Here is a 24,495-nt window from a genome sequence, read left to right as displayed (position 1 = left end):
AAAATGATATACAATTCAGTCTCTTGACTTGTCCGTGAGGAGTAGATGGTGAAACATTACGGCCGTTAAGTTGATTCCGGTAGCACTGACTTTGGCAATTGGGTTGGAGATTCTTGGTTCTGCAGGTTAGCTGAAAGGAATTGTCTTGTTTCCTTTTCGACTGTGGCTTTGCTGACTTGTGACTTGTTTCCAGCGATCAGAAGAAGATTTTCTTAACTGCAAGCACAGGAATGCCCAGTTGATGTTCTTCAGCTGTGATCTTCACAGCATCTATGCACCAGAACAGGACACCAGAATAGCACACACAACTAGGGTTGCAGTTGGTTTTTTAAAAACCCCTTTCCTTGTGTATTCCTGGAGGGGAAAAAGCAAACGTGTCTTTTGTCCAAATCTGTTTTCTTTTCAAATCACTTCATGTTCATCATCTGAGATATAACTCAACAGGAGGTGGTTTCAGCTGAGATGGTAATCATTTTCCATTATCTCTGTACAGGAGATTACAGTTCAGTTTGCATTGTATCTTTTCCTTTGAAGTGCCTCTATCTGAAGTAGGCTGTGTCACACCATTTAGGTGCGACATTCTGTTCTCTCTGGTCAAGTAACCCACATAGGAATTTTGTAGCATGTGGTTACTTTACAGTTTCAGCCAGCTTTTGCTCGTATGTCCTTTTTTACAAAAACTCATGTCTTATTTAAAAGTTCAATAGGTCTATAAGTAATCCGGGGATAGGATCCGTGGTCATGATACACTGCATAGGAACATGAGGAGAGACAAAGGCACATGGAAAATAATGCAAGCAGGAGTGCACGAAGATGATTCATTGATGTTTCTATGCAATATGACATGCTTTGACTGATCAATTTGTTATCCATCTTTTTGTGTGTTGGCTTTTACCTTTACATTGTGGTCGAGCAATATCTGTGATGGTCAGTGACAAAGGGAGGGGAAAGGGCGGGGCTATTGGTCAATGAGGAATTGGGGTTTTGTTTACTGGTTTCAGTATCAGCTGAGTTTTTCACAGACACCCTGGCCAGAAAGGGGTTGTCTAAGTTGTTTTTTCCCCTTCCTACTTCATGGTGTTCGAAGCAGAAATCTGCAGTGGACTGCCACGAAATTAAGGCATGACAACTACTGCCAGAATACCGGGCAATGGGCATTTACCTACATGATGTGCTGAATATAGTGGCACACCAACTGAATACTGAGGGAATGGATTCCTTGTGGCTGTCATAGGCTTTTGAATTTACATATGGCACCTACAATGTGATACATGTGCAGCCAATAGTGTCCTGCACCATGGGGAAACCTACTCTCCTGGTGAAAGCAGGTACTCAATCCACCTCCTTCTCTTTGTAGGGGAGAATGCAATATAATCCCCTTTCTGTATATATTCAGATTGTTGGACGCCTCCTTTACACAACAGTAGACAGCGAACGGTGAGATGTTGGAGATGTCATCTACCCAGCCTAGAAGGAGCCAAATACAAAGAAGTTCATCACCAAGACCACCACTACAAGCCCTCACAAGGCCAATCTGACCCTAATCTGCCGGTGGCAGATTTCAATGAGCATCCCTTTAGTAGAAACAAAGATGTCACGCTCACTTCCTCACTGAGATTAGGAGGATTGCCCCCAGACAACCTTCGGTGGATGTGGCCTTCTGCTGAGTGCCCTTCTCCTCTTTTTCCCTCATCGAAAAGCTTGTCCTCTTCTGTCACCTCTGATCATTCTCTCAGGCATGCTGCAGGTCAAGGGGGACAGAAACCACAGCATGCATGACTGGGAGTATGTGGTGTGAGCTGAATGCTTGAAGCCAGAACCAAAGCCTTCAGCACCTGCAACACCACTCCCTGCAGATTTCACCAAAATTTAAAAATTACAAATCATCAAACACTTTACTAACCCAGCAACAGCCAGTAAAGATGTCCGTAGCGCTGAAAATACAGGTGCTGCCAACCAAATTCTGCATTGAAAAATCATTTGCAGCGTTAAAACAAGCACATGAAAGTGATACCTATCAGTAAAAGGAGGAAAGAAAGGAAACCTGAGTTCTATTGTATCCAGAGTGAATTGAACTGGCATTTGTCTCAAGAACATTTCATCAGATGAAACAGAACAATCCAAACTTGTACACATTAATGATTTTGCAACGTCTGGAATGTTGTATATAAATTTGGCCACACTAAATTCAAAAGCATCTTGTGTGTTGGGGAAAAAAAAATATATAAAGAGTCTGCTTCTGAGATGCATGTCTGATTTGTGAGAAAAGAAGCTTAGAATTGAACTGATCTCAGATTTTAAAATGCTGAAAGGAACAGATAATATGATTGAAATCAGGCTGGAATATTTAAAGAGCTGTCAGGGCAAAACTCGAGTACAAGCATTAAATTATGAAGCTCCAAGCAAGGTGCAAGACTAAAAGGATTCCTCACTTCATAACAGTAGGCTCGCCAATAAAGTAGCTAATGCTCTAGTGGTTGACATATTTATATAAGGGCTAGATTAATATCTGGCTAGGAAGGGATGAAGAGTCAGAAGGATGAGTGCAGATAGGGATGATTGAATGCCATGGGTCAGACTGCCTCCTGTACCTGCGTAAAGGTAATGTCAAGAAGGCAGCTGGTCAAGAATGTCAGATGTGAGCTATAAGGCTGGGTATTTGTCTGGGAGTTCTGTTTGACTTTGTGGAGTTGCAATACCTTTCTTCAGGAGAATAAATGAATTGAGTAGAGCTGCAGGAAGGCTTTGTGAAGGGAGTGGGCTTGATAAATCTTGTTCTGCACTTTAGGCTTTTAATCTGCAAAGTAATCAGCAGACAGAAGAGAGTCAGGGAGGAAGGGGGTTCTATTACTGTCAAAGCTGATCACAGCTATGAATGCACCAGAGATTCCACACACCAATCATTTGAAGAGACTGTGAACAATAAACCACAAACAACAGCAAAAAAATATAAACACTATTAATTCTGTAAGCTTATCCACAGAGCAATTATCCATTCCCTGAAGTCTAACAGCATCTATTTCCGCATAACAATAGTTTCCAAGAATAATTTGGGCTAATGCCATGTTTTCAATGATACAGAATGCTTCCTGCAATTCCTAAAGCGTTAAGTTTGGATAGATTTACAAACTATTCCAGGAAATTAATTTGCCTCACAAATCAATGGCTGGGGAACAATCATATCCAGAGCAAAGTTCTTCTGCTAAGTGTTAAGTATATTTTACATATGGCTGAAAAATAGGATTCATTCTGTTAACTGTGCCAGTCATTGAGTTCTCTAAATATTTCTTTCTGTCCTAGCCGAGAGCTTGCAGTTAACGTGGAATGTTCAGCTTAAGTTGCAGTGTGAGATGTGAGGGAATCAATTCCAGGGAAGGTTGCAAATGATATGTGCAGGGTTCTGTTCTTCTGTTCATATCTGAAGACTGATCGTTATTTTGAGGAGCAACTTGGAAGGGAGAGAAAGCGTACAAGAGCTGGGCAGGATGCCTGCCCCAATGATTACACACATCAATCACACAATGACTTTCTTGGCTCACCAATGAGTGGCATCACCAAACAGCACATTTACAAATAAGCTTTTGTCAAGAAATCTCCAGTGCCTCTGTGTTTTCTTCAGCCGATAAACCCATACTACACTTCACAAAGTGAGGAGCCAAATGAGTAAATGAACTGAAAAAGTGAATCGATGACTAAAACTAAAACTAGAAAAATTAGGATGCTCTCAATGAAATCTCACATTCTGAAGCATTGAGCGTTTCCACCATTACACTGAACTCAGTTTTGTGCCTGTTTCCCCTGGTGGATAAACTGAGAGAAATTCACTGAATCAATGTCAGTGTAATTGTAAATGATATAAACATTGGGCACTTAATTCTCACCCAGGAACTGTCAATATTGCAGCAGCACACTGCATCATAAAGCACCTTTAGTTAGTTTACTCCTGCAAATGCTGCCATTTGATTGGTGGGGCTTTGAACCACTAATTGGGCAAAATCACGTTTGGAAAAAGGCTGATCAAACGCGCTCCGTTTCACCTAGCACAAAGTCAGTTTAACAGTTCAGTCAAAAATGCAGCAGCAAGGTCATTGAACCCATTTCTAGTTGTTGTTCCTGGATTTTCAACCAGGTGCCAATTTGGCCGCACGGTGGGACAGCCACACATGGGGTTTCTACATCCCAAAAACCTTCCCTACCAGCGAGAGAAAGACTTAGCAGCAGAGGCAGGGAAATAAATCTCTATGCTTTTAAGACATTATTCTTTTTCAGTGGATCCTGAAAATATTTAAAATGGAAATGAGATCCTGGCCGAGCCATGTGATTTTGTGCTGCAGGGCCTAAGACAGACAATAGTGGCACAGCATCTTAAATATGAAGGTGGTTTGGGTTTATTTTTATGGCACAAGAACACATTTGGCATTCAAGCCATTTTCTGCCAAGCAACACTGGTAGTATTTATAAATGTACTATGTATAAATGTAAAATAAAGCTAATTAAGCCTAACACCATGAACACCAGGGAAAGACTCCCAAGTTTACAAAACTTAAGCAACTGTGAATAGCTCTTGGTCAGAATGGAAAACCTTTATGAGCTGCTGGGCATTGTAATTCTCTGCCTGCTCCATGCTTCATCTCCTAAAGGTTTACTCTAATAAAAAGAGGCAGTTAATTAAATTGTACTGTTGAGAACTCCAAATGTATTACTCCCCAGAACATTAGATAAGTGTTTTTATTGTTCAGATCGCCAGCAATATGATGTTCAGCTGTGTAAAAAGTCCAATACTACTGTGGGACATAGAATGCCCAAAATCACCTGGTGGGAGCTGGTACCATTTGGCATCAGGTACAGAATGCCTATCTTCACCACAGTGCAGACTTGGTGCACTGTGAGAGCTTTCATGGCTTCAGTGCTGTGTTGGGGAAGTGCACTAGTCAATGCATAAAGATCACCAATGTTGCAATGTGCAGCTTTACCATCCAGTACAACTGGATTTTGTTCAAATTATTTGAAACGGAATGTACCAACGATTGGTAAAAGGTCACAGAAGATGTAGCACAGCTCCCCCTCCCACAAACAACATCCTTCATCATGCCCTGCACTCTTTGCATTTTGACACAGCCATTGGATATATACGAATGGATGATTAGTGGAAAGAATATAAACATGGGAATCCATAGCAGTTTGAGCTGCAATATACCTTCTTTACATTCCATAAGTTCAGATCTATATGCCTTGACTCGTGTGCTTCCACAACGCAACACTGAAACCATGCCAGTTATCACAATGCACCAAGTCTGCCAATAAGGAGCACTGTGGTGAAGATAGGCAATCGGTCTTTACTTTGGAATCAGTACTTTGGCATTAATATCTTGTATAATGAAAATTGATTTCTAATGCATTACCTTTCCATCATAAAATGGTTTGATATCCTATCAAATGATAAGCTTCACAAAATCAGATTGCTGATTTTATAGTATACACTTTTGGATGATTCAAGTTATGCTGCTGCACATATGGGAGACAATGTACCTTGATTTGCATTATTTTTATCCATTTACAGGATGTAGGCATTGCTGGCAGGGCCAGCATTTATTACCCATCACCAATTGTCCTTGAGAAGTTGGTGGTGAGCCGCCTTCTTGAACCACTGCAGTCTGTGTGGTGTAGGTACACCCACAGTGCTGTTAGGGAGGGAGTTCCAGGATTTTGGCCCAGCGACAGGGAAGGAACGACGATATATTTCCAAATCAGGATGATCTGTAGCTTGGAGGGGAACTTGTAGGTGATTAAGCTCTCATGCGTCCGCTGCCCTTGTCCTTCCAGGTGGTAGAAGTTTAAAAAGTACTTGCCAAGTTGCTGCAGTGCATCTTGCAGATAGTACGTGCTGCTACCATGACGTGCTGGTGATAGAGGGATTCAATGTTTAAGGTGGTGAATGTGGCGCCCATCAAGCAGGCTGCTTTGTCCAGGATGGTATTGAGCTTCTTGAGTCTTGTGGAGGTGCATTCATCCAGGCAAGTGGAGAATATTTCACCACACTACTGACTTGTGCCTTGTGGATTGTGGAAAGGCTCCGGGAACACAGGAGATGAGTCATACACTGCAGAACTCCCAGCCTCTGGCTTGCTCTCACATTTATGTGGCTGATCCAGGTAAGTTTATGGTTAATGGTAACCCCCAGCATGATGATGGTGGGGGATTCAAAGATAGGTGTTGTCATTGACTGACTGTCAAAGGGAGGTGGATGCTTTCTTGTTGAAGATAGTTATTGCCTGGCACTTGTGTGGCATGAATGTTACTTGCCACTTAAGCCTTAATGTTGTGAATAGATTAATAAATAATGGTTGGCTTTAAAGTAACAATATATTTTCTAAATATTTTAGAATTGTCTAGTGGAATCGACACTAGTATTTGAGGGGAGAACACATGAAGTTTGTTAGGAGCCCATTCAAGTGCTTTTAACTAAAGCTATGTTAACATAGTTGTTATGTTAATGAACCAGTGATCCTGAGGCCTGACTGCTGATCCTGAGATATGAGTTCAAATCCCACCATGGCAGCTGAGGGATGTGAACTCACTTAATTAAATAAACCTGGAATAAAACAACAATATTAGTGATGGAGACCATGAAACTATCAGATTGTTGTAAAAGCCCATCTGGTAATTAATGAACCAAGCTGTTCAAATCTGTGGAGTATTACAGCCAATGGCAATGGCCCACTTGAGATTGCTTGACTCAACACAGACTGGGATTTGGGCCAGGAAGCACCTTGGTCTGCACAGCTCAGGTACTCAAATCGATGGTTGCTGAGCTCCTGCACAGATGAGGAATGATAAAATCATTGGTGTCATTGCAGATAGAGACTCGGAAATTCTTATGCCTTCATCTATCAGCAGATGGTGCTGTCACTTTCTTTATGCAAAACATGGGCCTATATCAGGAGACCTGGAAGCTCTCAGTCATGTATATAAAACCCCACTTGGTTATTTTGATGAAATGATACCATGCTGGTGTGTTTACTGACTGCTGCCAGCAGGTGGCTCCCTGCTTGTATTGCAATGTTGCAGGAAGGCCGCGGCCAAGCTCCCATGATGCTTCTTGATGTGTTTATTTTCTGTTTTCATTATGTTTTTTCAGTAGTTTTGCTGCTGCCATATCTGCAAACTTTTAATGGAAAATGGGTCCTCATCATTTCCACGGTGGGTAAATGCCCAAAATATACATCTTTCCTTTGAACAGTTTCAATAACCCTAATGTATTCAACCACTTCAGATCTCAGTCGCTAGCCCCGTTTTCTCAGATGGCAGAGTCCAGAGCTTCTGAAAGGGGTGGAGGCATGAGCGAGTGTTTGGTGTGGGGGGTTCCCCCTAGTACACAGCCATCGGTGGGGGTTCATAACCCAGGAGTCCATTTACCCAGGAGGATAAGCCAAACTTGGGAAAACTTGGGAAAGAATTACCTGGAAAAACTCAGCAGGTCTGGCAGCATCGGCAAGTTCTGTCGAAGGGTCAACTCTTTTCTTCTCCACCGATGCTGCCAGACCTGCTGAGTTTTTTCCAGGTAATTCTGTTTTTGTTTTGGATTTCCAGCATCCGCAGTTTTTTTGTTTTTAAAACTTGGGAAAGGACTGGCACTGGTCCCAAAGTGGTCTTGTATATCTTAAAATGGAACTCCAGTTCAGACCAGGACCAGTGATTTCCAAGTTTTACTGGTTTCCGTTCCTCAGCCACATTCCTGGGCCACTGGAGGTTTCTCTTTTTTTTCTGTCGGATTTCCCCCACTCTTTCCTCCACTCCGCTGTTGTGCTTGAACCGTTTACACCTCCTCTGGGCCTATCTTTAATTTCTTTACTTGCCCCATTACCAGCTCCTTGTGCCTGGCACCCATTAACTCTTATGTCATCAAAGCACTCTTGGCTCCCACCATATCAGCCATTGTACTGCCCTCCATCCACTGGTATTAAACACTACTGGCATCACAGACCCTAATTGGGAAAAGGATAAGAGAAATATCAAGAAGGTTATAAAGTGAAAAAAAAGATGGATATAGGGCTATTGGTAAGAAAAGGCATGTAGGAAGGTTAGAAATAGGAAGGGGAACTCTGGAATTCCTTCCCTAAACCTCTCCGCTCTCTCTCCTCCTTCAGTGGAGGTGGTGACGTACTGGTAATATCATGGACTCGTAATTTAAAGTCCCAGGCTAATAGTCTGGGACACAGCTCCATGGCAGTTAGTGGTATTTTAAATTCAATTAATAAATCTAGAATTAAAAGTCTAATGACGACTGTGAAACCATTGTCAATTGCCATAAAAACCCATCTGGTACACTAATGCCCTTTAGGGAAAGGAATCTGTCATCCTCACCTGGTCTGACCTATGCGTGACTCCAGGTACACAGCAAAGTGGTTGACTCTTAAATGTCCTCTGAAATGGCCTAGCACCCAGTTGTATCAAACCGCTACAAAGTCTAAAAGGAATGAAATCAGATGAACAATCTGTCATTGCCCGGTAGACCCTGCAAAATCCTTTTTACTAACATCTGGGGGCTTGTGCCAAAAATTTGGAGAGCCGTCTCACTGGCTGGATAAGCAACAGCCTGACATAGTCGTGCTCATGGAATCCTGCCTTACAGACAATGTCCCAGGCACCACCATCACCATCCCTGAGTATGTCCTGTCCACCGACTGGAGGTGGCAGCACAGTGATGTACAGTGGAGAAAAAGTTGCTCTGGGGGTCCTCAGTATCGACTCTGGACCACATGAGGTCTCAGGGCATCAGGTTAAACATAGGCAAGGAAACCACCTACCATCCCTCCTCAGCTGATGAATCAGTACTTCTCCATGTTGAAGACCACTTGGAGGAAGCACTGAGGGCAGGAAAGGTACAGAATGTAATCTGGGTGGGGGCTTCAATGCCCACCACCAAGAATGGCTCAGTTGCTCCACTACAGGCTGAGACTTCAAAGACATGGCTGCTTGACTGGCTTTTCAGTAAGTGGTGAGAGAACAAACAAGAGGGAAAAAGCTACTTGACCTCGTGCTCAACAATCTACTTGTCACAGATGGATTTTTCCACGACAGTATTAGCAGGAGTGACCACCGCACAATCCTTGCGGAGATGAAATCCCATCTTCACATTGAGGATACCCTCCATTGTGTTGTGTGGCACTACCACTGTACTAAATGCGATCAATTTCAAACAGATCAAGCAACTCAAATCTGGGCATCCATGAGATACTGTAGGCCATCATCAGCAGCAGAATTGTAAACAACCACAATCTGTAACCTCATATCCCGCACTTTACTGTTACCGTTAAGCCAGGGAATCAACCCTGGTACTATGAAGAGTGCAGGAGGGCATGCCAGGAGCAGCACCAGGCATAACCTAAAAATGAGGTGTCAACCTGGTGAAACTGCAATACAGAACAACTTGCATGCCAAACAACGTAAGCAGTATGCGATAGGCAGAGCTAAGCGATCCCACAACCAATGGATCAGATCTAAGCTCTACAGTCAAGCCATGTACAGTCGTGAATGGTGGTGGACAATTAAACAACTCATTGGAGGAGGAGGCTCCACAAATATCCCCATCCTCAATGATGAGGGAGCCCAGCACATCAGTGCAAAAGACAAGGCTGAAGCACTTGTAACAATCTTCAGCCAGAAGTGCTGAGTGAATGATCCCTCTCGGCCTCCTTTCTGAGGCTCCCAGCATCACAGTAGCCAGCCTTCAGCCAATTCAATTTACTCCACATGATATCAAGAAATGGCTGAAGGTGCTGGATGGTGCAAAGGCTATGGGCCCTGACAATATTCTGGTAATAGTACTGGAGGCTTGTGCTCTGGAACAGTACAGCTACAACACTGGCACCTACTCGACAATGTGGAAAATTTCCCAGATATGTCCTCTCCACAAAAAGCAGGAGAAATCCAGCCTGGCAAATTACCACCCCATCAGCTTACTTTTGATCATTAGCAAAATAATGGAAAGTGCGGTCCACAGTGCTATCAAGCGGCTCTTACTCAGCAATTTCCTACTCACTGATGCTCAGTTTGGGTTTCTCCAGGGCCACTCAGCTCTTGACCTCATTACAGCCTTGGTCGAAACATGGACAAAAGAGCTGAACTCCAGAGGTGAGGTGAGAGTGACTGCCCTTGACATCAAGGCAGCATTTAATTGAGTGTGGCATCAAGGAGCCCCAGCAAAACTGGAATCAATGGGAATCGGGGGGAAAACTCTCCACTGGTTGGAGTCATACCTAGCAGATAGGAAGGTGGTTGTGGTTGTTGGAGGTCCATCATCTCAATCCCAGGACATCACTGCAGGAATTCCTGAGGGTAGTGTCCTAGGCCCAACCATCTTCAGCTGCTTCATCAATGACCTTCCTTTCATCAGAAATGGGGATGTTCGCTGATGATTGCACAATGATCAGCACCATTCACGACTCCTCAGATACTGAAGCAGCCTGTGTCCATATGCAGCAAGACCTGGACAATATACAGGCTTGGGCTGATAAGTGGCAAGTAATATTCACACCACACAAGTGCCAGGCAATGACCATCTCCAACAAAAGAGAATCTAACCATCACCTCTTGACATTCAATGGCATTACAATTGCTGAATCCCCCACTATCAACATCCCAGGGGTTACCATTGACCAGAAACTGAAATGGATTAGCCATATAAATATTGTAGCTACAAGAGCAGGTCAGAGGTTGGGCATTCTGTGGCAAGTAACTCACCTCCTGACTCCCTAAAGCCTGTCCACCATTTACAAGGCACAAGTCAGGAGTGTGATGGAATATTCCATACTTGCCTGGATGAGTGCGGCTCCACAACACTCAAGAAGCTCGACACCATCCAGGACAAAGCAGTCTGCTTGACTGGCACCCCATTCACCACCTTCAACATTCACTCCCTCTACCACCGACGCACAGTGGCAACAGTGTATACTATCTACAAGATGCACTACAGCAATTCACCAAGGCTCCTTCGACAGCAGCTTCCAAACCCATGACCTCTACCACCTAGAAGGACAAGGGCAGCAAGTGTATGGGAACACCACCGGATGCAAGCTCCCCTCCAAGCCACACACCATCCTAACTTGGAAATGTATCACCGTTCCTTCACTGTCACTGGGTCAAAATCCTGGAACTCCCTCCCTAACATCACTGTGGGTGTACCTACATCACAGGGACTGCAGTGGTTCAAGAAGGTTCGCCACCACTTTCTCAAGGGCATTTAGGCGTGGGCAATAAACGCTGGCCTAGCCAGTGATGCTCGCATCACATGAACAAATAGATGAATAAAAGAGATGCTCTCCAGGCTTTTGATCATCTGCCCTGATATCGCCTTGTGTCGTTTTGTATAAAATTTTGTTTGGAAACTCTCCTGAAAAGTGCCGTGAGACATTTCACTGCACAAGCATTGTTGCAAGAGTGCAAGTTGTTTGTTGCATAAAGAAGATGGCAAGTTAGGCTGTCAAATTAATAATTGTTAATGACTTTTCACTAAGGTGAATTGGTCGATACAGTGTTTGGTCAGCTCAGTAAGTCACTCGGCATCACTTGGGGCTGAATTAAGACTTTTCAAATTAATTGTCCACAGAACCACACAACTGTGTGCTAACCCATTCCCCTCCAGTAATTGTGGCTTAGAAAAGTACAAAAGTAAACCCATATATATTTGAAAAGATACAGGGGGTAGGAGGATGAATAGAATGTGTTGGCATGCTCTTCATTCAACACTAGGGACGGGGGTTCAAATCCAGTCCTGGCTGAAAAGATGAAAGAGTCTTCCTGCTGCTTCAAAGATCCTTTATGAAATGTGTTTCGACAGCCTCAACTCAGTTGCTGTGGATCTACAGTGCTGAATTCGAGGACGGTTTGTGCTATTTGGCATTAAATCACCTCAGGAATCTGTAACAAATGTAGAAGTCAATAAAAGGAAGGTTGCCAAGAAACTCAAAGCATGAGATGCCTACAGGGACCTTCAGCCATAAGGGATGCAATGTAGGATCCTCAAGAAATAGATTGAGGCTGGCAATAAAGCTTCAGCTAATATTTCCATGAAATCCAAGAATGTAGGAATCCTGATACTTAATGAAAGGATTCGGAAGCAAACCTGGGAATTTTAGGTTTCTGGAGGCGGTAGGAAACAGAACTTTTGAATTAATAGGCTATACTTCATGAACCTACTGGAATTCTTTCAGGGAAATCAGTAAATGAACGAATGTAAGATGTGGCTCCCTGGACGGTTCCCAGCAGCGAGCATATTTTGGAAGGTGATGGGAAGCACTGAATTGTGGGTTCAACCCTATGAGAAACTTTGATTTTCTGCATTTGGATCTCCTGAAGAAGATTTATGAATGCAGAATTAATGGAAAACCAACCAATTAGATTGAAAATAAGCTTGGCTATAGAAACCAGAGGTGAGGATAGAGGCTTTGCTCTGGGGAGCAGTGACTTATGAAGATCTATGGGAATCTTCTTTGCTGCATTTATGTAAGAAAATTTAGATCAAAATTTCATATCATTACCAGGTTATGTGCTCTGGTGATAGTTACAGTGGAGACCGATAGTTTTCAAAGAGACTTTGACAAATGTGGGCAAATCCAAAACTGTGGGTTATAAGTATAAGATGGTCACTGATATATCCAGTAAGGAATTCAGGAGAAACGTCTTCACCAAGAGGGTGATTAGAATGTGGAATTTGCTACCACAAGGAGTAGTTGAGATGAATAGCATTGATGGATTTAAGTGGAAGCTAGATACGCACATAAGGGAGGAAGGATTATGCTGATAAGATTAGATCAGGTAACTGTGGAGGATAAATGCTGTCATAGACCAACTGAGCTGAATGGTCTGTGACTGAGCTGTAACTCTATGTAAATTCAGAACATGAGTTGACACATAGCAGATGGCATTAAGATTTATAAAAATGCAAGATGCATCACCAGTACAAGAAACATGAAATGGATCAAGGTGAAGAAGGCAAAGGTTTTGGGTGAAAGAAAAATACAGGCGATGCTGGAAATCTGATTTGGGTGTGAAGATGTACAAATTTGCACCCAGAACTACCCAGAAGGAATAAACTGTTTGGACCAGTTTTCTTATTTCCCTGTTTTACTTGTGTTCCATTTTAAGGTATACAAGACCAGTTTGGGCTAGTATTCTTATTTCCCAGTTTTTACTGTTTTGTGGTTCTGGGTAGAATGGCGAGATGCTGGAACAGGTTGTTTGTTGACAAAGTAACCATGAGAGGGCACAACACACTAAGCTGCTCACAATAAGAAGCACAGGAGAAGAATCCAAAGGCAGCTAATACATTGCCAAAAGCATGGCAGGAGCTCAGCTGTCTGTCCACCTAAGGGGGCAGTGGCTACTGCAGGGGTAGAAAATGGTATTGTAGAAAATGAAACCTGCAGCTACCAGCCCTCCTCACTTTTATTGTTCCTACCTTTGCAGTGTTTAAACGCATTTATTGGAAGCATCTTTATTTGCTTCTCCGCAGAGTGAGAAAAACAAGAGAGAGAAGGAGAGAGAGAGAGCGCCAAGGTAGCAACATCCATACCATTAGGGAAGCGCCTCTAAGAAAACAATCGATTCAAATACAAGGTTGGTAGACGGCGGGGTAGATTATTCAGAGTCTGCTTGGTATGCCCAGCTTGTGGCCCCTTGATAGAGAGAAGCAAAGGTTGTGACACCACAATGTCACCAGAGATGTGACACAAACATGTGCAGTTTTGCTTCAGCTAACACACCATAGGAAAATCTGGGGTATTACTTGTGCCAGCAGGAACAAATCGCTGCCATTTCTGGGGAAATAGTGAAATGAGTCAAAAGACAAAAAACAATAACATCAGCACAGTATAGGTTAAGAGAACACATCCACACATTATGTATTGTGCTAAGCTGATAGAGCGAGTTGAAGCAGAGTGGTGGAGGCTGTGTGAAGCAGCAACACCAGTAGGGGCCAGTTAGGCCGATTGGTCTGTTTCTGTGCTGTGTTTTTCTACGTAATAATGTTATTGGCCAGTTATGTATGTTTTTATGTATAATTTAAACAATACAAAACACAGGGGTCCCCAAAGTGAATTAGACAGATATCTGTGCAAGAATTCATTAAAAGCAGCATAGCGTCACTCTAACACACTACAGTATTGTTCCAGGCTGCTATCAACAACTCCAGAGATTTCATTCACGTGAATTCATTTGTGCCCTATTTTGCAAATGTGTGCTCTGTGTTTTAGGGCAAAATATTTCCTTGATATAAAACTAGTTTTCTGCATTAGATTCCAATAGAAATCTTCTCATCTGATTCCTATTATGGGCAGTTTAGTGCTGTGACCTCTCACTGTTATAGTTCGGTCAGTACTTTGTCAACAAACAAATCGTTTCAGCATCACATATTCAAGTTCTGGGCACAAACTAGTATGTCCTAGTATAGTGGATTATATATTGAGATCTACAGACCAGACAGAACAAGGAACAGCTTTGAACTGAAAATTAAATAGAGTGATCCAAGAATTGCATTATTGTCACTAGATATGTAAGCACTAACTGGAGAAAAACGCAATAAAATAATTTCACTCTGATCAAAGAAAGATTGCATGTGAGGATTAATGCAAACCTACAAATTACCAAACCATAAAGGATACAAATAGAATGTCATTATCAATATGTCTCCAGACTACTGGCAGATGTCTAAGACTTAATTGCAACCTTTGAATACATAATAGGCTTAAATGCATGATATGCCAAATTGTCAGAAATGTATAGTTCATTAATGAAGATATCTAAAAATGGAAAAAAGGGAACTGCTACATGAAAGGTGGAGTCCAAAAAAAAACAAATATTATCGTAAAATGTCATTGATCTATTTTGAACTCAGTCCACTCCCACCAGCATCAGCCCATTTGTGTAGTTTCCTGCCATGGTCTCATACTGACAGTTCCACCATTTACTGTCTTGTAGTTTCACAAACAGAACCCACCTCATCAACGTTGACTGCAGCTTCACTTATTGCAAATGTTTGCTATGCTTATATGCTCACATCGACAAACTGTGCTTTAGTGTGATGCCCGATGGTAGCTAAACAGATTTTCTAGCCTGCAGTTATGTATTGTCCGAACAGTTATTTGAAAGACATGTAATAATAGATGATAAGTACCTGCAAGGACATATTTTGGCCGTGAATATTGAAAGATGCTTAAGGTAACTGTTGAGGTTATAGTGGAACCTCAGTTATTTGCCAATTGCGTTATCTGCCAGGAATATCCCTTCCATTATAACATATAATTAGAATTTTACTGTAACTTTCTCAAGTACAATTTTTTTTAACTATCTATCCTAGGATAAATGGCTTATCAGCATACGAATTACACATTAACCAATTCTTACCATTCACGCATTCTTTCACTGTAGCACTTGCTACTTCAATGATTTCAACTGTTGACTTGAGTGAACCAGTGATCCAGAAGTTGCCTCTTTATCTACGTTGCCCTTAACTATGACAGTTTAAAGTAAGTAAAAGCAAAGATGGAGAAATGAATGTCTATAGCGTTTTTCAAAGCCTCAAGACATCTAAAAGCATTTCATAGACTATTTGTTGAATAGTAGTCACGGTTGTAATATAATTTGACAATTATACTATAGCTTAACAGCCCCTGTTGTCTATATTAAGAGGGATCGCGGATATTTGGCCTTGAAACTTAAATGTGACAACCTGCTGGAGAGAAGAAACTTGTCCTACATATTCCACTTGTTTTAATAAACTATGCTCGACATTGAAAGCTGTGTCCTTTTCCCTACACTGCTGGTTTTGGCAGAGCAGGGTCACATCACCCTCAGACCTTTCCAGTCCCCCAATTACATTCCTACCCCAAAGCCAAGCAGATGCAAAGCCCACGAATCACCCTCAGTTTGTAAGACCAAGCAGTTTATATTCCTGGTTGGAGATGGCATTTTCCATTACCGGCAGATTTTAAATGCAAAAGTTTTCAACCAGGGTCACAGGTGATCCAGATTTCCAAATATGAGGGAAGTTTTTCAAAGGAAGCATTGTTTTGGCAGAGGTTAAGCCAAGGGCTGATTATCTGTTTATTATGTCGTTGCTGTTTCTGAAGTCTTGCTGTGCACAAATTGGCTGCTGCATTTCGTATATTAAAACAGCGATTACACTTCAAAAATACTTCAGCAACCGCCAAGTGCTTTGGGTATCCAGAGGTTGTGAAAGGCACTATATAAATGCAATTTCTTACTTTCTTTACAGACAAGTTACTACATGCTGACCCCAACTTCAACATCAGCTGTTTTTTTAAAAATTCTTAATATTTCCTTATTCAAGTTCCAATGGCACAGGTTGGGTGGAATTTTCCCAGCAGGCAGCTCTACAGGGATGGCATTTTGGTAATACAAGCATCGGGCTAGCTCCCCAAAGGGTTCCTGTCTCCTTGTGCTTTTCCCGGAGGCATTGGCGACAACAATGTGCCCAGCGGCGGCAGGGGGGTTGAGGGGGGCTGGCAGATATTTAGGCCAATTTATGGGGTACTTAGTAGGCATTTTGTGACTGCGCTCTTGATGGTGTGTCTTCACCATGGCAAGGAAGGAGAGGTGGCTGCACATTGGGAGACGGGAGGCTCCATTACATATGATTGAGATTTAACCGATTCCTGCAGAAAACGGCAGGGCTACTGTCTTCCCATATCGCGGCCTTGCCATTGAGCGTGCAAGTCATGAGGACAGATGTTTCAGATCGCTACGTGCCCCATGATGTCTCAGCCACTCGTCTGGTGTTGATGGTAGCTGCAATGATTCCCTGGTGCCCTTGTAGCTTGAGCCTCGGCAGGGATCCACACAATGGAGGCTTCGAGCCTCTCTTGCGTTGGCTCTCTCTGTCCTGAGCTCATGCCTCCAGTACCCACCCACCATCCCTAATTTGACAGTAAGTGCAGAGGCGGCCTGTTAGTTGGCTAGCAGGTCAATCAGTGAAACACACTGGCTCGGGGCGCGGAAAGGATTCCAGCCCAATGTCTTTTGCATAATATGTAAGAGCAAGGGCTGCTGAACTGAAATACTTATCATCACTAAAGCAGTTGGTGAGGACTTTCTTAAACAAGCCACACGTGCCTGATTCGTTTCCCATAAGCTATTATTTATCAGGTCAGAGTAAGGACCGAAATTCAAGAATCTTCAAAAAGTCAGTGAAAATCAAAAACAGCCTATCCCTGCGCTTATTATATTGTCCCATTTGTAGATGTTGTTATGAGGCTGTCCCCCTTTACTTTTGAAAAAACTTTCAATTTCCTGTAACTTTTGAAATTTGAATGGAGACAGAACAAACTGCTCAAAAATGCAAGGCCATATTCCACGGCCAAGGTCAGAAACCAAATTTCACCCTCAGGGGAGTGTGAAGAGAGCTCCATTTCCTATAACCCAGACACCCATTAAAACTCGTTATTGTCTAAGGGAGAGACATTAAAAATGCAAAATGCTGGATATTGAAACAATGGCTGCCACAGACAGATACAACCGAAACCACTTGGAAATACACAATGGGTGAAGTATTTCAAGGCAAGGCTGCCTTGGGAGAGATTGCAAGTGACACAAGCACTGTCCTGAAAATTTTCAGCAGAGGAAACAAGCTGAGTGCTCTCTTACCCTCCCTCTCTTTTGGAACAAGAGTGTTGCCTAGTTTGAGGAAAGAACTCTACCAGAAGCCTACCAGAGAACCGAAATCTCATAATAATTGCAAAACCTTCTACATCTGCCCGCGTCCAAGAAACCAGCTAACCTAAATTGGCTGCAATGTTTAAAATTGACATCTCAAAGACAGTTAAAGGACACTTAACTGTATTTTTAAAATTTATTTTTATTGAACTCCAATTCCCCTTATTTCTGATACCTGTGTGTGTGTGTGTTATGTGTGTGCGTGCGTTTGTCTATGCCGAATGCTTGATGCCGCATTTTTCTTGGGTTTAGTGGTTAATAAATTTGCTCTTACTTTGACTCGAGAAAACTTTGTTTGATTAGCCCCCAACTGCTCACAGCTTCAATAGGAAAATACGGTATGATTTGGAAAAGGTGTTTCCTTGTAGGAAGAAACTTAAACCTTTGTTGTGACCAACTGAGGAGGTTTATTAGAGGTGAGCCATGTCAGAACAAAATTGGGTGCTCATACCTGGAATTGTTCCCAAAGGGCTGATGAAAGAATTGGAGTGGGGCAAGTAAATTGTTCATTCAAAGGCAATTTAAAAACTGCAAAAGATTTTCTTGGCTCTGTAATACTAAAGTGTTAAAATGTCCACATTTGATGTCAATGCTTTCATAGAGCAGGATGAGATGACTGATGAGAAGTGGAGGGCACTGTTCTTAGGAGAATTAAAAGGTGTAGCTAGGCACTTAGAGGTCGAGTTCTGCCCAAAAGCCAGAAAATCAGGAGTTTTACGACGGAGGCGAAACATTAAAAGTGGAATTTGAGGACACTGAAACAGACAAATTAGAAGCAGAGAAATTAAGATTGGAGCAGTGGAAATTAGAACTGGAATTTGAGGAAAGGGAAAGAGAGAGAGAGAGAGAGAGACAGAGGCAGGAATGGAAGGAGGAGAGAGAACTCCAGGAAAGTAAAAAAGGAAAGGGAATTTAAATTAAAAAGGCTCAAGCTGAGAAGTAAGGATCCCACTGTGCCCATTGGAACCACACCGAGCTCAGGCTTAAGGGCTGAGGTTTTCCACTTTACCCATTTCATATCTAAGTTTGATGAAGAGGTGGACGCCTTCTTCAACTCTTGAACAGGTGGTGCAACAGATAAAGTGACCAGCCCAATGTTGGTCACTGCTGTTGCAGAGTAAGATGACAGGAAAAGCTCACAAGGTTTACTCCCTCTTGCCTGAGGAAAGTGCAACAAGCTATGAGGCAGCAAAAAGGGCTACATTAAGTGCATAACCGCTCTGAAGGAGAATCATACGGACTCGAAACATTAACTCTGTCTTTCTCTCCACAGATGCTGTCAGACCTGCTGAGTTTTTCCAGCATTTTTAGTTTTTTGTTTCAGACTTCCAGCATCTGCAGTATTTTGCCTTTATATCCATTGTGTACCAATTAGTGCTGGAGGTGAACTGCCAGCAATACCGCACCCTCAGGAGACAGCTTGACCAGACATACCTGGAATTTGAATGGCTTAAGCAGCATGCTTTTGACCAGAGGGGCTTAAAATCGAGGCCAGCTACAAAAACCGTTGTGAGATAATTCTCTTCGAGGAGTTCAAAGCCTCCATAGCCTTCCTGATAAGAGCTCACATAGAGAACAAGAGAGTAACAGGGGTCAGACAGGCAGCAGCTCTGGCTGATGATTATGAGCTTGTCCACAAAACCTCATCCCAAAGGAAACCATTCCCTAGTTGCCCCCCGACCAACCAAGAAGGATAGAGGTGGGAGAGTGATGGGAAACTGAGCACCCATGGGAGAGAAGAATTAGCTGGAAACATAGGGCAGAAAGGTGGGAGCTGAGGGGAGGAGTGAGACCAAGAAGCCTGTGTGCTTAGCAGCTTCAAGGTAGGACACCTCTGTACTGATCGCTGGAAGTTATGGGAAAAACCCACGGGGATTTGTTGGGGCACATAAACCTTGCGCAGACAATGGGAATTAGACAGATAGCAAAGCAGACCAGGCTATGTCTCTGACTGTGGCAGAAAATCTCTGGAGATGCACTAATGTGAGTGCAGGTGAGTTTAAAAAAATCCATGAGAGTTTCAAGGATTTTGTATCAGAAGGAAGAGTGGCCATATTTTCCCAGAGTGAGGCGAGTAAGCCTACAGTGATACTGAGGGATATGGAGGCTGGCCAAACTCCACTGCTCATAAAAGGCATGATCTTTCTACCAGAGAGTGCAGAAAGTGCCAAGATGTTGGTAAAGGGTAATGAAGGAGTATACATGCCCAATCCCCTTATATCAAGAGCACCTGGACTGCAACTTTGTGTCAGGACTGGTGACTGTGAGACTCATCCCCAGTTTGCCTGCGGATGGGATTGACATGTACCTCAGCAATGCCCTGGCATGAGAAAAGGTGATATCAACCTCAGTAGTCTCAGAGAAGCCAAGTGAGATCAGGGAGACAGAACAGCTGCAGGAAAAAGTACCTGGCATTTCCCTGACAGTGTGGTAAAGTGGTCTATGGCCAGGCAAACTCCATCGGGGGAGGCTGAAGTGGCACAGCAGACAGAAGACCCGATTGTCAGGTTATCTGAGACCTTTTCTGGGAGTCCAGAAGACCTTAAGGAAGTAATAAGTAGATCTTCCCTGGTTGTAGCTCAGCAAACCAACCTGTTGTTAAAAAAAGTTAGCTCAGGTTTCCCAAACTACAGCATTAAAAATGAGGTGCTGATGGGGAAATGGAGACCTCCTCACAGGCCTACAAATGAGGAGTGGACATTGATCCACCAGTTAGTGCTGCCACCAAGGTACTGTGGGGACATGATAAGGCTGGCACATGAAATCCCAATGGCTGGACATGTCGGTATATGAAAAACCCAAGCCCACATCAGCCAGCATTTCCACAGGCCACACCCTCACAGGCCTCTTGGTCTCACTCCTCCTCTCAATACCCTCCTTTTGGCCTGAGGAGGGCCCCCTATGTTTCCGGCTGATTCTTCTCTCCCATGGGTGCTCAGTTTCCTATCACCCTCCCACCTCAATCCTAGTAGTAAGGTTTTTGCAGAACTTGCCACACCTGCCAGGTTGTGGGAAAACCCCAGCCTGTAATAAGACCTGTACTTATGAAAAGCACAGGCTGGTTTTTGGGGAACCATTCAGCAAGGTGTTAGTGGACCATGTGGGGTCCCTGCTCAAAACAAAAGGGGGCCACCAAGCCACCATGACTTGCCGTCATGGATGTAGCTATCTGTTTGCCAGAGGCTGTACCCCTGAGAACCATATCTGCCAAAACAGTGGTGAGGGAATTGACCTAATTCTTCACCAAGTATGGTCTGCCCACCGAGAGCCAGTCAGATCAGGGCTCAGATTTTATGTCCCAAGGATTCCAGGAAGTCATGGGTAACATGTGCATGACCCAGTTGGAGGCTTCAACATATCACCCACGGTCACAGGGGGCACTAGAACAATACCACCAGGCTCTTAAAACAATGATTGGAACATACTGCCACAGGTACCCCCATGTCTGGGATAAAGGACCAGGTTTCCTCCTATTCGCTATCAGAGACTCACCCAATGAGTCCACCAGTTTACCTCTGTTTGAATTGGTTCATGGACACCAAGCCAGAGGTCCTCTGAAACCAATCAAGGGGCAGAATTTTGACCTCGTTGGGCAGGCTCGGCAGGGTGAACGGCAGTGGTCCTGAAGCCGGCCGCTGTCCGCGAACAGGCAGTGACCGTGATTTCACGCTGGCAGGCCAGTTACGGCCCACCCAGTGTGAACGCTGGCTGCAGAACGTCCAGGAAGGGGCGGGCAGGGGTGGGGTCCTGTTGGCTGCCGGGTCCGATGGTGACCATCCGGCCGGTTCTAAAACGTTGCAGCCAGCCCCAGGGAGGTTGCCGGCGTCGGAGCTGCTGCAACGACATGGCTGCAAACGAAGACGTAGACACCAAGCGGGAGGGCCGGTCGGGTGATCACTTGGCCCTCCATTTTCCTGACGAGTGCCTCGCTGCCCTCCTGGAGGAGGCGGCTGCCAGAAGCGACACCCTTGTCCCCGGAGATGGGAGGAGGAGGACACCGCACCTCACCAAGGGGGCATGGGAGGAGGTGGCAGCCTGGGTGAGCAGCCACGATGTGGTGTGGCACACCTGGGTGCAGTGCCAGAAGCACTTCAATGACCTGCTGCAATCAAGAAGGGTGAGTACCATGTTGGCATGGGTCAGTGTGTTCGACTGTTTTGGGCTAATCATCCTCCCCGCCCCCCATGGAGCTCAGGGGTGTTAGAGTCTGAGTGCCAACTGTCAATCACACCAGAGCTGGCCAAGGGGGTGAGCTCTGACTGCTTTAACTGAGTGACTTGCACCTCGAGGGCCACAACTTGGGTCTGCCCTGAAAGGTGTTCCTCAGCTGGGATTGGCCAGGCTGCAATGGCTCTACAGGTAGAGAGTGAACTCATCAATGCTCCTCTGTCCTTTCAGGAGAAGACAACCCATAACAATATTGAGAGGTCATGGATGGGCGGTGGATCCCACATCTCTTCACTCCCCCTCCAGGCACAAGCATGAGGCCTTGGAGCTGGAGAGGTGCCATGCACCTCAATCAAGCAGCCGCAGTGAGGCTGGGGTGTCAGACGAAGGTAAGAGTGCAGTGCACTGAGGTGAGAATTTCAGATGGTGCAAACATTCTTGTGTAGTCTTGTTAAGTAATGGGAGCCTCCAGACTGGATTCCTCATTGATCGTTGAAAGATGATGGCACCATGATGCAGATCTCCATTGTGTCACCAGGGTGCCTGGCATGCACAGTGACAGTCTTGTGACTTAAACTAATGACATATTATTGTTCTCCCATAGATCTTTCACCAAGCAGCCAAGTGCAGAATCTCCAGGCACTGACACCAGAGGACCACCATGCTCCAGAAGCACCTGCGTCACACCCACTCTCTGAAACAGGCACCAGCACAGATACCAGCACCTCGGTGGGCATTAGTTCGGAGGCTGGTAACTCAGTCCATATTGGTGAGAGCACTTCACACTTGCAGGTGGAGGCAGAGAGTGCCCAGGGCACTGACAGTCGGAGGACTGCTGGGGACTAGGACAATGCTCAGTCAAAGGCAGATGATAAGCCTCTGGAGTTGTCCATTAGGCAGCAGATGCTGGATGTCCAGCAGGGTATGTGGAGGACCTGGTGGAGATCCATGACGGTATGGGTGCCATGGTCTCCATTGTGGAGGAGTCCCTGCAGGGTGTGAGCACTGTGTTGACCCTCATGGCCGAGTGTACTGCCTTCTCCATTGAGAGAGTGGCGACTCTCATGGAGAGGCAGCTCCAGGGACAGAATCAGAGGTTCCTGGGGTTGCGCTCGAACCTGCGGGCCCTCACACAGGTACTGACCTAAGATGGTCAGTGTCCGTGTGTGAGATAGACGGGGCACCCAGTGTCCCAGCTAGGTGCTTATCCATCAGTGGCGAGCAGGGAGGTCTAGAGAGAACTCGTGTTGGCACACGGGCTGCTTGTGGTCTCTGCGGGCACCTCTCAGGGTGCTGTGGATGACGGCAGCAGCTCCTCTAGCCCTCCGCCAGTGACCGTCGCATCTGAAGAGGCTACAATGACAGGGGAGGTGCCAGCCATGATGGCTCTGGCCACTCCCTCCCAGGTGGGGCCAGCACAGGCTCCACTGACCAGAGGACAACTGCCAAGGTCATCCAGGCCAATGGGACAGCAGCGTGAGCAGGCTGTCTCCAATGCTGGTGCCAGCGAGGAGGGGGGGGGGGGGGGGCACCTAGACATAGCGCCTGTAAATGTAAATTTAAAGCTCCTTAAGCGCAAGAGGGAATGAGCATGGATGATCTTTTGTTCTCCCATTTTTTGAACATTTTTTTAATGGTGTGACCATCAACAACTGATATTGTTCTGTTCAATAATCTGTGAGCTCCAATATTAAATTACATTTACTTTTGTGTTATTGGCCTGAGTATGCTTCGTTTATTTTATAGGTGCAGGGTAGGCCATGTAACGCTGGGCATGGGTGGCGCAAAACTTTATTGCACAGGCAATGAGTGTATCTTGGAGCCAAGGAAAGAGTCAGTTCTGTGATCCACGACGATGGCGGTAGCCCAGGCATGAGGTGGTAGTTCTTATTTGGTAGCCCAGCTGAAGGAGTGCTGGATCAAGGCGTCCCTGCCTCCCTGGAGGTTACTGAGGTCTGTCTCCGTGCCCTCAGGATTCTCCTGACTGCGCTCCTCTTCTGACTCACTACTGGATTCACCCACTGTGGCCTGTGGAGCTGCTTCAAGATCCTCTTTCTCCAGTGGGTCCCCCCTTGCCAGTGCCAGATTGTGGAGAGTGCAGCCTGCAACCAGTGATACATGCTCTGGCAGGTATTGTAGTGCTCCTCCTGAACAGTCCAGGCATCGGAAGCGCAACTTGAGAAGACCTATGGTTCTCTCTACCGCCTCGTATTATATCGCTGCTCTGCCTCTGTTTTTGGGTGGCAGAAGGCGTCATGAGGCACCTCTTTAAGGGATAGCCCTTGTCACCCAGCAGCCATCCATTTAGTCAGATTGGAGCACTGAAGAATCTGCGAGTGTCTGAGGATGTAGGTGTCGTGAGAGCTGCCTGGGTACCTTGCACAGACTTGTAGAATCAGCATCCTGTGATCACACACTATCGGCACGTTCATGGAGTGGAAGCCCTTCCTGTTGATGAAGGCACCTGGTTGAACCGCTGGCGCCTTGATGGCCACATGTATACAGTCTATAGCACCCTGGGCAGTGAGGATCCCAGCAATCGCTGCAACCCTCTGGCTCACTCAGCCTGGCTGGCCTTGTCCATACGGAAACGAAGGA

The sequence above is a fragment of the Carcharodon carcharias genome, chromosome 16 (assembly GCF_017639515.1).
Source record: "Carcharodon carcharias isolate sCarCar2 chromosome 16, sCarCar2.pri, whole genome shotgun sequence".
Lineage (NCBI taxonomy): Eukaryota > Metazoa > Chordata > Chondrichthyes > Lamniformes > Lamnidae > Carcharodon > Carcharodon carcharias.
The sequence above is the reverse complement of the archived record's forward strand: the minus strand, read 5'-3'. Positions refer to the sequence as shown.